This window comes from Lolium rigidum, chromosome 1, assembly GCF_022539505.1.
Source record: "Lolium rigidum isolate FL_2022 chromosome 1, APGP_CSIRO_Lrig_0.1, whole genome shotgun sequence".
Taxonomy (NCBI): Eukaryota; Viridiplantae; Streptophyta; class Magnoliopsida; order Poales; family Poaceae; genus Lolium; species Lolium rigidum.
In genome coordinates this window covers 40,202,769-40,216,913 of record NC_061508.1, presented here as the reverse complement: position 1 = coordinate 40,216,913, position 14,145 = coordinate 40,202,769, and positions in this window count along the sequence as shown.

Sequence of the window (14,145 nt, the reverse complement as noted above, 5' to 3'; positions counted from 1 at the left end):
TGGCCCTTTAGTCTTTGCGCCTTTGTTATCACCAGAATTTAACCGAGTCAGAGGTGGGCCGCAGTCAAGATGGGCTTAAGGAAATATACATGGAGAATTACATGAATCGGCCTGTTATACCAAGTTGGGCTTAATTGCCCGTGTATCTGTAACATATTAGATTTATTTTAGTTTAGGGATAGAATCTTACTCGTGCACGGTTTAGTGCATGCCCACATTAGAAAGTCCCCTGGACTATAAATATGTACCTAGGGTTTATGGAATAAACAACAACTCACGTTCAACCCCAAAAACAAACCAATCTCGGCGCATCGCCAACTCCTTCATCTCGAGGGTTTCTATCAGGTAAGCGACATGCTGCCTAGATCGCATCTTGCGATCTAGGCAGCACAAGCCCCACGTTGTTCATGCGTTGCTCGTACTGAAGCGTTTTTGATGGCGAGCAACGTAGTTATCATTAGATGTGTTAGGGTTAGCATTGTTCTTCGTTTAAGCATGCTTACGTAGTGCAACCCTTGCATATCTAGCCGTCCTCACGCCTATCTCAGGTGTGGGGGCGGCACCCGCTTGATCATTATTTAGTAGATCTGATCCGTTACGATTGCTCCTTGTTCTACAAGGATTAGTTTAATATCTGCAATAGTTTGGCCTTACAATGGGGGGAGGATCCGAGTGGCACGTAGGGTGGCGTTCGCAAGTCCTAAACGGGATGTTCCTAGGATCAACTTCATGTTGGTTTTTGGCCTTGTTTAGGATCGGCTTACGAGCACCGTGCGTGGCCGCAAGGCCCAACCTGGAGTAGGATGATCCGGTTATGCGGTGAAAACCCTAAATCGTCGTAGATCTCATTAGCTTCATCTTGATCAAGCGGGACCACCAAGTATTCGTGCACCCCGTACGGATCATGGGTGGATCGGCTCTTTGAGCCGATTCACGGGATAACCCGAGAGCCGATCGAGGCTCGTATTTAACGTTTACATGTATGCCCTGCAGGGAAACTAAGCGAGGCAACCTCATCACCTTCCCGACCAGGTATAGGTCAGGTGGCACGCCCTTGCACTTCGCAACGCCGCGTGTGACCGAGAAGAGCATTGCGGGCCGTCGCTCGGAGGGGTCTCGGCCAGCCGCAGCTCTAGGCTCCCCCGGCTCTACGGTGTTGACAAGGCCGCTGCCCGCCGGTGGGTTTTGGCGGTCAACACATTCCGGCACGCCCGGTGGGACAATCGTCTACATCAACCACATCGCCATCTACATCCGAGATGGCGGACGGCACGCCGGTTACCTACGAGGATCCGCTCGACGACCTCAAGAAGCAATACAACGAGATCAAGGCTACCCTCGAAGCCGACCTCATCGGCTCTTTTCGGAGAACCCGTTCGGTGGCATCGGATGGAAGGGGTTCTCACCGGAAGGTGCACTCGATGGGATAGACCTCTCTACCTCGTCGGAGGAACGCACCGAGGGTGCGCGGCGGGAGATCAACTACACGGTGGCTCACTCGCTACACCGCCACTGCGAGAACTTGGTCAACGCGGCCGGAGCGTGTCGCTCTGCGCGTGATCCGGGAGATCATGAGCCACCGGTACTCGCCGTCGGGACCAGCTCTCGGGACTCATCAAGGAGAATTGCCATTCCGGTCCCGTCCACCGCTGCCATTTGCGTTGGCAGCACCTGCTGAAGTGCCGACTACACCGGCATTCCTCGTCTACGAGGTGGTGGCGACCCCGGTGACTACCGGTTCTTAATGGAGGCGCCTAAGGAGATCCCTCATGGATACGCGTGCATGTATGTGCCGGATTGTGGTGGCTGGGCACTCACAAACCAGGCCACAACATCGGGGACTCCGGCGAAGACGGGAGGAACGTCGGCGACGGAGCGGACGTGGCTAACTAAATACGCCACACCGACGAAACTCCCGAGCCCGGCTCCTGCAGGCTGGCTCGGAGCTGGAAAAGCAAACGTGGCAGGCCAAGTACGCCACCCCGGCGAATCTTCGGAGTGCAACTCCTACGGCCGGCACGGCGGATCGGATCGGTACCATGCGAGAGACCGGTTCGGCATGATGCCGAAAAGAAGGGCGATCGGCTATTCCAAGCCGTACCACGACGATTACGAGATGATCCCGCTGCCACCTAAATATCGGCTCCACGACTTCTCCAAATTCGGTGGATCAGATGGCTCCAGCTCCATCGAGCACGTCGGCCGATATTTGGCTCAACTAGGACCGGCTTCGGTGTCGGATCAGCTACGCGTGAGGCTCTTTTCACGGTCCCTCACGGGATCGGCTTTTGGATGGTACACCTCTCTACCGGCGAACTCCATCCGAGTCTTGGAAGCAATTGGAAGAACAGTTCCATATGCAATACCATTCAGAAGCTTCCGAGTCCGGCATTGCCGATCTAGCACAACTACGTCGGAAGCGCGGGGAAACGGTGACGGAATACATCCGGCGCTTCAGGAATCTTAGGAACCGATGTTATTCGGTTCGTATAAGCTGAAAAGGAAGCGATCGAGTTGGCGGTAGCGAGGCCTTGCAACACAGCTCAAGGACATGGCCTCCCAAGCAGATTATCCCTCGGCGGCGCACATGGTTCAGAAACTATCGGCATATGAACAGCGCCACCCCGACCTGTACCAAGACAAGTTCAAGCGTGCAGTAGTCATGGTCGATACGGAGGAGGATGAAGTGCCTGCGGGAGGCCAAGAGATAGCGGTGGCTGAGTGGACTCAGGGAGGAACCCACGTGGCCTGCAAATGGGTAAAGCCACCGGGGCCGCCCGGGGGATTTGATTTTGACGTGACCAAGGCCGAACAAATCTTCGACCTCCTGCTCAAGGAGAAACAGTTGACGGTTCCCGAAGGTCTCAAGTTCCCCACGGCGAAAGAGCTAAACGGAAAGCCGTACTGCAAATTCCACAACTCGCTTTCCCATGCCACCAACGACTGCCGGGTGTGGCGTCAGCACATCCAAGCGGCGATAGAGAAGGGGCGGCTAATTTTCAACCGGTACGCCATGAAGGTCGACACCCAACCCTTCCCCGCCGTTAACATGGTAGAAATCACCTACCCCGAAGGTTGCCGGCCGGGTCCCTCGTTCGGCATCAACATGGTAGGACCTGGAAACCACTGCGGCAAAGATGGAGATGAGGGCAGCTGCTCTCATAGCAAGGATACGAGAGGAGGCCGCTCCACGCGATCGGCTCCGTCATGATGGCAAGCGCTATGTCACGAGAGGGAGAGGTGAAGAATATAAGATATCAGCGACCCCTCTCGATCACCTCCTCAACAAATATGTGAGTCGGTATGACCAACGCCGACGGTCCAATTACGATGATAGAGGAGATCGTCCGGCTAGAGAAGCCGAGAAGATATCGTCGGCGAGGATCGCGATGAGGAGGAGCACGAGCGCCGTGCCACGGAAGCATCAAGGGAGCAAGATGACAACGCCGGACATCGGGACTGCCCCTTCTTCGGACACTGCTGGGATTCGGGAATGAGCCGATTGCCCACAATCGGCAATTGCCCAGAATGCAATCAGAAAAGAAGGAGGCAGCCAACGTGTCCGTGTTCGGCGCTTAGGGCCTCTCCCGCCACAAAGCAAACGCGGCTGAGTCACCTCGTTGGGCAGATCTTGAAGATTCGGAAGACGAGGGAGAAGTGGAAGAAGACAGGTACCACCGGCCAAGGTGGTGCCCCGACGGACTCAGCCGTTCCCAAAAGCGCGAGGGTTCAGCGATTGCGCGGCCTGGAGGAAGCCGAAAGGTTGTACCGCATACGCTAAGGAAGGCACGGCCTGATCCGGCTGCAAAGGTTCAGCGAACCCTGGTTGAAGAGGGTCGTCCACGGAAAATGGAATGGCGCCCTAAACGAGAGGAAAGCCGATGATGAGACATCGGCTGGCACAAACATGGTACTCGTCTTGCCGACGAGCTTAGCACTCCACGACTCTACGGAGCACTCAAGGTGGACGACGAGCAAGCGCATCAAGTCGGAGGTCGGGTTGGTTTTATCCGGCTTGACCAAGTAGCAAGATCAAACCAATGAGCAAACCGGGAGAGGCTGATCCTTGTGATCGGCCCCCAAAAAATTGATGAAGGGAACTTACAAAACCTTCAACGAGCAAGCAACGTGGAGGCCGATTCCGGCAATCGGCCAAAATTATCCTCACCCACCATTACGCACTGGGTTCAACATGTTATCCAACGAACCGATACCATCAATTCTCTTGACAGAATCGGCTCGGGGGGCACCCAGGTAGATAAAATACAAGGATATGCAACGGAATCATCTCATCTTCTGGTGATGGGTATTGGAATATGGGGGCCGATGCACAGGTCGGCCGTAAAAAAAAAAAGGGGTGAAAATTCGAAATTTTTCGAGCACAGCCGATGCAGCAGGCATCGACTTAAGGATATGAAAGCCGATGCATGGCTATCGACTCAAGGGGAGTAACTGTTACGAGCAGAGGGTCAATGGAGCACAAAGGGAGATTTTTTATGAAGGAACTCCTCAATGGAGCAGTTTGGAAGCTCAGATCTTCTCTTCAAGAACAATATCCGGAGCAGCATGGGCGGGCGGATCACATCGAGGATGGATTGCATTAGATTCACCAAAGGAATGGAGCCGATCTAGCCAGCAAGAACTAAAGAGGCTCGGGGGGCAGCTCACCTTGAAGGCTCACTGCTTTCGGAAGCCGATTTGTTGCAGATCGGCTGGCTCTACACAAGAAGCCCTTTCAGATATGATCAAGCCCGAGTCCATACAGCTAATTTGCGTATCCTCGTCTCTCGCCGTGCCTTGAGCGAGACTCGGGGGCAACAGGCACTGGTAGATGCTCTATTGAAGGACCGATTGAAGTACCATCGGCTGATCTTCGTTGCAACCTTCTTCACAAAACGATAGGCGCTCGCTAAGGAGTTGAAGAATAGAAGGATGAATGTCGAAGGACCGATGTGTTGTTATCGGCTCATTACACATTGGCAAGGGGGATGAGTCGGCAAGGTCAGTAGGAGAGGTGAATCGGCTCAATTAAAACTCAGAAGGAATCGGCAAAATCAAATTGGGGAACAGTTCTTCATTGATAGGCGGGATTTCTTACATAAAGAGCTAATTGCTCTTAAAAGGAAATACTAGGGGATACATTGCCCCATCTACTACTACTGACCCTATGCTAGAGGTCCTATCTACGGGCCGTCACTGCCCTCATCGTCATCCTCAGAGCTCTCATCGGCACTGCTGCCGATGGGCTCCTCGTCGCTACTCCCGTAGCCCTCCACGGGGGCTTCATCCCCGTCTTCGTCGTCGCTGCTGTCGTCGTCCCACCACATGCGGAGGCGCTTCGCTGGTGGGTAGCCCTCGAGGGAGTCGTCGTCGTCGTCCTCCTCCTCCTCCTCCTCCACCACCCCCTCGGAGGAGGTGAAGTCGTCCCAGGAGAAGCGATCGTCATCGCTCTCCCCCTCCGATTCCCCGTCAGCGAGGAAACGAAGGTCGCTCTCCCCGTCCGTCGAGGACTGGTCGTCCTCGGACCGGATGGAGAAGTCATGGTCCGACTCCTCCCCGGCCGCAATAGCGCGACGGGTGTTGGCCGCATGGACCGCCGCCGGGTTGTGCTCCGGCGTCGGCTCGCGGGACATGGAGGAGCGGGCTGGAAGAATCCGACGGGCGAGAGGAGGAAGAAGACATGGTGGTGCGGGGAGGTTTTTGGGACTCGCTAATGCGAGGGGGATGCGAGAGCGGAACTGTTCATAGCGGTTAAATAAAAGGGGATATGGTGAAAATTCAATGCCACAGCAGTTTCCGAGGACGTGGTGTTTGAAAGAAAGAGAAAAGACTGCCAAGTCACGCGGAGAAGTTGAGAAGGCAAGTCATCATCATGCGGGATACTGCGACGGTTCTGCCACGACATGACCCGACGAAGGAAAGCAGAGTGATTTTGGAATTACCAATTCCAAAACCAGGGGGGCATGTGTTATCACCAGAATTTAACCGAGTCAGAGGTGGGCCGCAGTCAAGATGGGCTTAAGGAAATATACATGGAGAATTACATGAATCGGCCTGTTATACCAAGTTGGGCTTAATTGCCCGTGTATCTGTAACATATTAGATTTATTTTAGTTTAGGGATAGAATCTTACTCGTGCACGGTTTAGTGCATGCCCACATTAGAAAGTCCCCTGGACTATAAATATGTACCTAGGGTTTATGGAATAAACAACAACTCACGTTCAACCCCAAAAACAAACCAATCTCGGCGCATCGCCAACTCCTTCATCTCGAGGGTTTCTATCAGGTAAGCGACATGCTGCCTAGATCGCATCTTGCGATCTAGGCAGCACAAGCCCACGTTGTTCATGCGTTGCTCGTACTTGAAGCGTTTTTGATGGCGAGCAACGTAGTTATCATTAGATGTGTTAGGGTTAGCATTGTTCTTCGTTTAAGCATGCTTACGTAGTGCAACCCTTGCATATCTAGCCGTCCTCACGCCTATCTCAGGTGTGGGGGCGGCACCCGCTTGATCATTATTTAGTAGATCTGATCCGTTACGATTGCTCCTTGTTCTACAAGGATTAGTTTAATATCCGCAATAGTTTGGCCTTACAATGGGGGGAGGATCCGGTGGCACGTAGGGTGGCGTTCGCAAGTCCTAAACGGGATGTTCCTAGGATCAACTTCATGTTGGTTTTTTGGCCTTGTTTAGGATCGGCTTACGAGCACCGTGCGTGGCCGCAAGGCCCAACTTCGGAGTAGGATGATCCGGTTATGCGGTGAAAACCCTAAATCGTCGTAGATCTCATTAGCTTCATCTTGATCAAGCGGGACCACCAAGTATTCGTGCACCCCGTACGGATCATGGGTGGATCGGCTCTTTGAGCCGATTCACGGGATAACCTCGAGAGCCGATCGAGGCTCGTATTTAACGTTTACATGTATGCCCTGCAGGAAACTAAGCGAGGCAACCTCATCACCTTCCCGACCAGGTATAGGTCGGGTGGCACGCCCTTGCACTTCGCAACGCCGCGTGTGACCGGAAGAGCATTGCGGGCCGTCGCTCGGAGGGGTCTCAGCCAGCCGCAGCTCTAGGCTCCCCCCGGCTCTACAGTGTTGACAAGGCCGCTGCCCGCCGGTGGGTTTTGGCAGTCAACAGCCTTCGATCTTCATCTCCAAAGCACGGACATGATCTCCATCATCAACGGGCATGATCTCCATCATCGTCGGCGTAGCGTCAAGGTTCATGGCGCCGTCTTCATGGTTGTTCACCTCATGTAGTAACTATTACAACTACTTTGAAATACTACTCAACATGAAATTTAAAGACAACCATAAGGCTCCTGCCGGTTGCCACAATACAATAATGATCATCTCATACATATTCATCATCACATCATGGCCATATCACATCACCAAACCCCGCAAAAACAAGTTAGACGTCTCTAATTTGGTTTGCATATTTTACGTGGTTTAGGGTTTTCGAGTAAGATCTTATCTACCTACGAACATGAACCACAACGGTGATACTAGTGTTGTCAATAGAAGAGTAAGTTGAATCTTCACTATAGTAGGAGAGACAGACACCCGCAAAGCCTCTTATGCAATACAAGTTGCATGTCGAACGAGGAACAAGTCTCATGAACGCGGTCATGTAAAGTTAGTCCGGGCCGCTTCATCCCACTATGCCACAAAGATGCAAAGTACTCAAACTAAAGACAACAAGAGCATCAACGCCCACAAAACCATTGTGTTCTACTCGTGCAACCATCTATGCATAGACACGGCTCGATACCACCTTGTAGGGATAACGTTGCATAGAAAACAAAAAATTCCTACCGCGAACACGCAATCCAAGCCAAGATGCAATCTAGAAGACGGTAGCAACGAGGGGGTATCGAGTCTCACCCTTGAAGAGATTCCAAAACCTACAAGATGAGGCTCTTGTTGCTACGGTAGACGTTCACTTGCCGCTTGCAAAAGCGCGTAGAAGATCTTGATCACGATCGGTTCCGGCGCCACGAACGGGCAGCACCTCCGTACTCGGTCACACGTTCGGTTGTTGATGAAGACGACGTCCACCTCCCCGTTCCAGCGGGCAGCGGAAGTAGTAGCTCCTCTTGAATCCGACAGCACGACGGCGTGGTGTCGGTGGTGGTGGAGAAATCCGGCGGAGCTTCGCTTAAGCGTGCGGGATGTGGTGGAGGAGAGAGACCGCTAGGGTTTGGGGAGAGAGGGGGTTGGGCGCCGGCCCTCTAAGGGGTGCGGCCAAGGCTGAGGCTTGAAGTGGTCAGCCCCCTCTCCTATGCCCCTCATTATATAGGTGGAAGCACCAAGAGTTCTAGTCCAAGTCTTCGAATAAGACCCCAACACTAAAACCTCCCATATGTGGGAAACCTACTCAAGGAGGGAGTCCTACCCAAGGTGGGACTCCCACCTTTCCTTGAGGTGGGTTGGCCGGCCACCCTAGGGGAGTCCACCTTGGACTCCTCCCCTTTAGGGTTGGCTGGTCATGCAAGGTGGAGTCCCTCCGGGACTCTACTTTCCATGGTGATTTCTTCCGGACTTTTCTAGAACCTTCTAGAACCTGCCATAAATGCACCGGATCATTTCCAAACTTGGAATATGACTTCCTATATATGAATCTTATTCTCCGGACCATTCCGGAACTCCTCGTGATGTCCGGGATCTCATCCGGGACTCCGAACAAATATTCGAACTCCATTCCATATTCAAGTTCTACCATTTCAACATCCAACTTTAATTGTGTCACCCTACGGGTCGTGAACTATGCGGACATGGTTGAGTACTCACTCCGACCAATAACCAATAGCGGGATCTGGAGATCCATAATGGCTCCCACATATTCAACGATGACTTTAGTGATCGAATGAACCATTCACATACGATACCAATTCCCTTTGTCACGCGATATTTTACTTGTCCGAGGTTTGATCTTCGGTATCACTCTATACCTTGTTCAACCTCGTCTCCTGATAAGTACTCTTTACTCGTACCGTGGTATGTGGTCTCTTATGAACTTATTCATATGCTTGCAAGACATTAGACGACATTCCACCGAGAGGGCCCAGAGTATATCTATCCGTCATCGGGATGGACAAATCCCACTGTTGATCCATATGCCTCAACTCATACTTTCCGGATACTTAATCCCACCTTTATAACCACCCATTTACGCAGTGGCGTTTGATGTAATCAAAGTACCTTTCCGGTATAAGTGATTTACATGATCTCATGGTCATAAGGACTAGGTAACTATGTATCGAAAGCTTATAGCAAATAACTTAATGACGAGATCTTATGCTACGCTTAATTGGGTGTGTCCATTACATCATTCATATAATGATATAATCTTGTTATTAATAACATCCAATGTTCATGATTATGAAACTAATCATCCATTAATCAACAAGCTAGTTTAAGAGGCATACTAGGGACTTCTTGTTGTCTACATATCACACATGTACTAATGTTTCGGTTAATACAATTATAGCATGATATATAAACATTTATCATAAACATAAAGATATAAATAATAACCACTTTATTATTGCCTCTAGGGCATATCTCCTTCATTTCTATCTATTTTTTTTCTATTTTACTGAGCTAAAAAAGGCAATCCGGGGGGAGGAGTTGCGTGGGGAGCAAAAAAAAACCTACGCATTCTGTGGCGCATATGCTAATATGCGCCACAAAAATTTTGACTTCTGTGGCATATGCGCCATAGAATTGTGGTCTCGTGAAGTCAGTGGTGGGCCCCCACAAGGAATTCTGTGACGCATGTACTAACATGCGCCACAGAATTTTGACTTTGTGTGGCGCATTGATGGCGCGTGAGACACACGTCTGTTGGGAACCCCAAGAGGAAGGTGCGATACGCACAGCAGCAAGTTTTCCCTCAGTAAGAAACCAAGGTTATCGAACCAGTAGGAGATGAAGGCCACGTGAAGGTTGTTGGTGAAGGAGTGTAGTGCGGCGCAACACCAGGGATTCCGGCGCCAACGTGGAACCTGCACAACACAATCAAAATACTTTGCCCCAACTTAACAGTGAGGTTGTCAATCTCACCGGCTTGCTGTAAACAAATGATTAAATGTATGGTGTGGAGAATGATGTTTTTTTGCGAAGAACAACAAAGAACAGAGTTTGCAGTAGATTGTATTTCAGATGTAAAAGAATGAACCGGGGTCCACAGTTCACTAGTGGTGTCTCTCCAATAAGATAAATAGCATGTTGGGTGAACAAATTACAGTTGGGCAATTGACAAATAGAGAGGGCATAACAATGCACATACATATCATGATGACTACTATGAGATTTACTTAGGGCATTACGACAAAGTACATAGACCGCTATCCAGACATGCATCTATGCCTAAAAATTTCACCTTCAGGGTTAGCATCTGCACCCCTTCCAAGTATTAAGTTGCAAACAACGAGACAATTGCATTAAGTATGGTGCGTAATGTAATCAACACAAATATCCTTAGACAAAGCATTGATGTTTTATCCCTAGTGGCAACAAGCACATCCACAACCTTAGAACTTTTCGTCACTGTCCTAGATTCAATGGAGGCATGAACCCACTATCGAGCATAAATACTCCCTCTTGGAGTCACAAGTATCAACTTGGCCAGAGCCTCTACTAGCAACGGAGATCATGCAAGAACATAAACAACACATATATGATAGATTGATAATCAAATTGACATAGTATTCCATATTCATCGGATCCCAACAAACACAACATGTAGCATTACAAATAGATGATCTTGATCATGATAGGAAGCTGATGGCGCGTGATGCACACGTCCGTTGGGGACCCCAAGAGGAAGGTGTGATGCGCACAGCAGTAAGTTTTCCCTCAGAAAGAAACCAAGGTTATCGAACCAGTAGAAGATGAAGGCCACGTGAAGGTTGTTGGTGGAGGAGTGTAGTGCGGCGCAACACCAGGGATTCCGGCGCCAACGTGGAACCTGCACAACACAATCAAAATACTTTGCCCCAACTTAACAGTGAGGTTGTCAATCTCACCGGCTTGCTCGTAAACAAAGGATTAAACGTATGGTGTGGAGAATGATGTTTGTTTGCGAAGAACAACAGGGAACAGAGTTTGCGATAGATTGTATTTCGGATGTAAAAGAATGGACCGGGGTCCACAGTTCACTAGTGGTGTCTCTCCAATAAGAAATAGCATGTTGGGTGAACAAATTACAGTTGGGCAATTGACAAATAGAGAGGGCATAACAATGCACATACATATCACGATGACTACTATGAGATTTAATCGGGGCATTACAACAAAGTACATAGACCGCTATCCGAGCATGCATCTATGCCTAAAAAGTCCACCTTCGGGTTAGCATCCGCACCCCTTCCAAGTATTAAGTTGCAAACAACAGACAATTGCATTAAGTATGGTGCGTAATGTAATCAACACAAATATCCTTAGACAAAGCATTGATGTTTTATCCCTAGTGGCAACAGCACATCCACAACCTTAGAACTTTCTGTCAGTGTCCCAGATTCAATGGAGGCATGAACCCACTATCGAGCATAAATACTCCCTCTTGGAGTCACACGTATCAACTTGGCTAGAGCCTCTACTAGCAACGGAGAGCATGCAAGAACATAAACAACACATATATGATAGATCAATAATCAACTTGACATTGTATTCCATATTCATCGGATCCCAACAAACACAACATGTAGCATTACAAATAGATGATCTTGATCATGATAGGCAGCTCACAAGATCTAACATGATAGCACAATGAGGAGAAGACAACCATCTAGCTACTGCTATGGACCCATAGTCCAAGGATGAACTACTCACACATCAGTCCGGAGGCGATCATGGTGATGTAGAGTCCTCCGGGAGATGATTCCCCTCTCCGGCAGGGTACCGGAGGCGATTTCCTGAATCCCCCGAGATGGGATTGGCGGCGACGGCGCCTCTGGAACTTTTTCCGTATCGTGGCTCTCGGTAATAGGGTTTTCGCGACGGAGAGTATAAGTAGGCGGAAGGGCAGAGTCGGAGGAGGCACGGGGGCCCCACCCCATTGGCCAGCGCGGGCCCCATGCTGGCCGCACCGCCTTGTGGTGTCGGCGCCCCGTGGCCCCACCTCGTATCTTCTTCGGTCTTCTGGAAGCTCCGTGGAAAAATAACCCCCTGGGCGTTCGTTTCGTCCAATTCCAAGAATATTTCCAGTGTAGGATTTCTGAAACCAAAAACAGCACAAAACAGGAACTGGCGCTTCGACATCTTGTTAATAGGTTAGTGCTGGAAAATGCATAATAATGATGTAAAGTGTGTATAAAACATGTGAGTATTATCATAAAACTAGCATGGAACATTAGAAATTATAGATACGTTTGAGACGTAACAGCAGCTCACAAGATCTAACATGATAGCACAATGAGGAGAAGACAACCATCTAGCTACTGCTATGGACCCATAGTCCAAGGATGAACTACTCACACATCAGTCCGGAGGCGATCATGGTGATGTAGAGTCCTCCGGGAGATGATTCCCCTCTCCGGCAGGGTACCGGAGGCGATCATGGTGATGTAGAGTCCTCCGGGTGATGATTCCCCTCTCCGGCAGGGTGCCGGAGGTGATCTCCTGAATCCTCCGAGATGGGATTGGCGGCGGCGGCGTCTCTGGAACTTTTTCCGTATCGTGGCTCTCGGTAATAGGGTTTTCGCGACGGAGAGTATAAGTAGGCGGAAGGGCAGAATCGGAGGAGGCACGGGGGCCCCACACCATAGGGCGGCGCGGCCCCCCCTTGGCCGCGCGGCCATGTGGTGTCGGCGCCCCGTGGCCCCACCTCGTATCCTCTTCGGTCTTCTGGAAGCTCCGTGGAAAAATAAGACCCTGGGCGTTCGTTTCGTCCAATTCTGATAATATTTCCTCTGTAGGATTTCTGAAACCAAAAACAGCACAAAACAGGAACTGGCGCTTCGGCATCTCGTTAATAGGTTAGTGCCGGAAAATGCGTATAAATGATGTAAAGTGTGTATTGATGGCGTGTATTTCACACGTTCGTTGGGCAACCCCAAGAGGAAGGTATGATGCGCACAGCAGCAAGTTTTCCCTCAGAAAGAAACCAAGGTTTATCGAACCAGGAGGAGCCAAGAAGCACGTTGAAGGTTGATGGCGGCGGGATGTAGTGCGGCGCAACACCGGAGATTCCGGCGCCAACGTGGAACCTGCACAACACAACCAAAGTACTTTGCCCCAACGAAACAGATGAGGTTGTCAATCTCACCGGCTTGCTGTAACAAAGGATTAACCGTATTGTGTGGAAGATGATTGTTTGCAGAGAAAACAATAAAACAAGTATTGCAGCAGATTTGTATTTCAAGTATTAAAGAATGGACCGGGGTCCACAGTTCACTAGAGGTGTCTCTCCCATAAGATAAAAGCATGTTGGGTGAACAAATTACAGTCGGGCAATTGACAAATAGAGAGGGCATAACAATGCACATACATGACATGATAAGTATAGTGAGATTTAATTGGGCATTACGACAAAGTACATAGACCGCCATCCAACCGCATCTATGCCTAAAAAGTCCACCTTCGAGGTTATCATCCGAACCCCCTCCAGTATTAAGTTGCAAAGCAACGGACAATTGCATTAAGTATGGTGCGTAATGTAATCAATAACTACATCCTCGAACATAGCATCAATGTTTTATCCCTAGTGGCAACAGACACAACACAACCTTAGAACTTTACGTCACTCGTCCCGAGTGTCAATGCGAGCATGAACCCACTATCGAGCATAAGTACTCCCTCTTGGAGTTAAAAGTAAAAACTTGGCCAGAGCCTCTACTAGAAACGGAGAGCATGCAAGATCATAAACAACACATGTATAATAACTTGATAATTAACATGACATAGTATTCTCTATCCATCGGATCCCGACAAACACAACATATAGAATTACAGATAGATGATCTTGATCATGTTAGGCAGCTCACAAGATCCGACAATGATAGCACAATGAGGAGAAGACAACCATCTAGCTACTGTTATGGACCCATAGTCCAGGGGTAGACTACTCACTCATCACTCCGGAGGCGACCATGGCGGTGTAGAGTCCTCCGGGAGATGATTCCCCTCTCCGGCA